Genomic DNA, 4,134 nt, shown 5'->3' on the forward strand with positions numbered 1-4,134 from the left:
AATGGCATTCTGAGAAAACATCACTAACATTACACATACACGTAAGTTAATGTTAGCTAGCAAGGCAGTCATCTAACCTCAGCTAACGTTAGCTAGCTAACAGCAAGCTTGAACTTGGGGTATTTTCTTTAGACATGTAACATTAACGTTATCTAGCTAGCTAAAAAGTGTACTATAATCCCAATCCATAAAGTAATGTTACTAGCAAAACAAACCGATTGTCATAGCTAGCTAAAGTTAACTAAATAGGTTAAATGTTAGCTAGCAAGCCAGTCATCAAATAAAAATTCAGAAAGGATGTTTGTGAAAAAATACATTATGACACCGTTCTGTTTTCTCGATGGCATTCAATTCGGCATTGAAGAAAGGCACACATTTAAGTTTGTTCCACCTGAGAAAGTCTGTACACAAGTCAGAGACCAATATGAAGACACACCAAATACGTTTGATGGATCCTTTTTGTATTCTTCTAACTGAAAGTAATTAAATGACATTACTGAGTTTGGGTAATACAAAAGTTAGGTTACTGATTACAATTTTGGACAGGTAACTAGTAACTGTAACAGATTACATTTAGAAGTAACTTACCTAACCCTGCACACGCTCACACACGGCAATACACACTTGCCTCCAATGGCTCTGTTGCGGTCCTTTTCTAGGGGTTGAGATTCCAATGTTGTCTCTCTCTAGAGGTTGTGGTTTTATTGCTGTCACTCTCTAGACTCATGATTCCATTGCGGGTCCCTCTCTAGACTCATGATTCCATTGCGGTCCCTCTCTAGGAGTCACTATTCCATTGCGGTCCCTCTCTAGGAGTCACTATTCCATTGCGGTCCCTCTCTAGGAGTCACTATTCCATTGCGGTCCCTCTCTAGGAGTCACTATTCCATTGCGGTCCCTCTCTAGGAGTCACTATTCCATTGCGGTCCCTCTCTAGGAGTCACTATTCCATTGCGGTCCCTCTCTAGGAGTCACTATTCCATTGCGGTCCCTCTCTAGGAGTCACTATTCCATTGCAGTCCCTCTGTAGGGGTTGTGGTTCCATTGTGGTCTTTCTTTAGGGGTCACAACTCCATTGTGGTCCCTCTCTAGGGCTTGTGGTTGCATTGCGGTCCCTCTCTATGAGTCACTGTTCCATTGCGGACCCTCTCTAGGGGTCATGGTTCCATTACGGTCCCTCTCTAGGGGTCTCCCTCCTGGTTTAACTGGTCAGTCCCTCTCTAGGGGTTAACCTCCTGGTTTAACTGGTCGGTCCCACTCCAGGGGTCTCCATCCTGGTTTAACTGGTCAGTCAGATTACAGATACTTTCTGAAAAGCTGGATGATCACTTCTTGGATTACTATTAAATTTAGAAAGTATGTTTGTTAAAAAAATACATTGACACTTGTTTTCTCAATCACGTTCAATTCAGAATTTAAAAAAGGCGCAAGTTTAAGTTTTTTCCACCTGAGCGAGTCTGACCCAAGAGTCAGAGACCACTATGATGAAACAACAAATGCATTTGATGAATACTTTTTGTCTTCTTCTAATGCCTCAATCCCCCCTGTCTGCCAATATAAAGTTTGTGCTTATTCCACAACGTGGGGCTTGTGAAAGCGGCCTTGTTTAGTTTACACGACAGGGTACGGACTAGAAAATTGTCACGAAATTGGAAGGGGAGACTCACAAACATAACAGAGTCAGTTGTTCTGCTCTATGATGCACACAAGCTTCAGGGGAGTCATCTGAAGGTAACACAGTAGCGGGCTGTAGACATCCACAAGCTTCGCGGCAGTTCCTCATTTAGAAGAGGTCTCTTCTCACAAAGCCAACTATCCAGACCGAACCGTTGGAGCTCCAAACTAATATGTTACCAATACAATTAAAATAAAAAAATATTGAAAGGGGAAACACTCATGAACACTAAGGTGTTGTTTGTTCTGCTCTACACACCCAAAGTGCAGGGGAGTTGTCTGAAGGTAACCCAGTACTGAGCTGTAAAAATTGCAAAAAGTGAATAGGGGGCCAAATGTGCCAAAATCAACGTTACGAAACATGGGTCTAAAAAACATATTTTCCCTGCTAAATTTTATTACAGCTCTCAGATATAGGACAGACAGACACCTTTATTTATTACAGTCTTTTTTGCCATCTATGAATGTGATATTCAATGAGTTTCTATGGAATATAGCAGTAAAGGCCAAATCCAATTTGCATTTAAACAGTATGAACTTTTCCAATGTGCACTCATTAATAGTCAAAATACAAATATTCTTACAATTGACTAAGGGCTAGAGATATGCTTGGTGCATCACAGCTGCGCTCCTTTCTCAAACCGCTTAGTACTATCATCTGAAGTCCCATATCGTAACTGTAATCCCAGTTTATGTTATCAGTAACATAAGGGGTGGGTACACACACGCAACCAATGGTTACCATCATCAATATCTATGGCAAAGCTAACTAGCTCAAGGGCACAACAGAACACTGATCTCCCTACTTAGTGGATGGAGAGGGACCCACAGCAAGCAGAAGTATTGTTTATAGTGTTTGTATGGGGAGAGACCCACACACTTGACAGCATGCAGATGTGGGCTGCACAGAGCAGTGAGGAACAGACTGTGTGTGTGTGTGTGTGTGCGCGTGTGTGTGTTTGTTTGGGGAATCAGCTATGCGATTGTCATGGGAAAGCAGAGATCCGCTCTATGGGTAGAGCTCAGATGAGTATGTGTGTGAGAGATAGAAAGAGAGAAAGGGGGAGAAAGCGAGAGGGATCAATAGACAGAAAGGGATTGAGAGACAAAAGGGGAGGTGAGAGAGAAGGGGGATCAGGACAGGACAAACAGTGCAGCAGTGCTTCCAGCAGCACTGCTAAGTGCTAGAGTGTGGGGGAGGAGAGAAGAACAGGAAGGGAAGGAGAAAGAGAGGTAGGGAGTGGGGTTATAGCAGCTATTTATAAACCTGAGAGGTTTATGGAATAGAACACGCACACACACACACACGAGAGACCGGCTTCATATACCGTATGTTGAATATAACTTGGGCATTGGGAACACATGGCTTCGAATAGCATCAGTGAGTCTAAACATTACTGTAGGCACAAATATAGGCCTTAGGTAATGCTCCCTCACCTATGGTAGGCTACCTGAAAAAGTACAAAGTATTTGCCCCATATCAGATTCTCTATTTTTTGCATATTTGTGATACTGAATGTTATCAGATCTTCAACCAAAACCTAATATTAGATCAAAGAGTTTACAAATAACGTTTAAATAATTCTTTAATTTCTTTAATTAACAAAGTTGTGCAACACCCAATTCCAATGTGTGAAAAAGTTATTACACTCAATAACTGGTTGTGCCACCTTCAGCTGCAATAACTGCAACCAAATGCTTCCTGTAGATGTTGATCAGGTTCTCACTGTGGAGGAATTTTAGGCCACTCTTGCATGCAGATCTGCTTTAACTCAGCGACATTTGTGAGTTTTTAAGCATGAACTGCTCATTTCAAGTAATGCCACATCTCCTCTATTGGGATTAGGTCTGGATTTTGACTAGGCCATTCAAAAACTTAAAATTTGTTGCTTTTTAACCATTTTCACATAGACTTGATTGTGTATTTTGGATCATTGTCTTGCTGTATGACCCAGCTGCACTTCAGCTTCAGCTCACATACGGATGGCCTGACATTGTCCTGTAGAATTCTCTGACCCAGAGCAGAATTCATGGTTCCTTCTATTAAGGTAAGACGTCCAGATCCTGAGGCAGCAAAGCATCCCCAAAACATCACACTACCAACACCACCATGCTTGACTGTTAGTCAGTGCTTAATTTGTAAATTGGGAGGTGCTGGAACAAAAAGTGGACCAGAGAGGGAGGTGACCAGGGGTGCTCTGCGGTACCAGAATCTATGAAAAAAAAATCCTTTATAATAAAGCATTGCATGCATTATCATCGCTTTTGCATACCGGCATAGATCAGTAGAGTAGAGGCGTTTGTAGAAGTTGCACCCATGGGGAAACATTTTTGTAGCCTAGAGTTCAGGAAAAAGGTGGCCTTTTTATACGCATTTCATGCAATTCCATATCATTTTAGATGACTGAAGACTTTAGCAGAATATATTTGAATAGCTCACAAATTATCAAAATAACAGGC

Source organism: Salmo trutta, chromosome 5 (assembly GCF_901001165.1).
Source record: "Salmo trutta chromosome 5, fSalTru1.1, whole genome shotgun sequence".
Taxonomy (NCBI): domain Eukaryota; kingdom Metazoa; phylum Chordata; class Actinopteri; order Salmoniformes; family Salmonidae; genus Salmo; species Salmo trutta.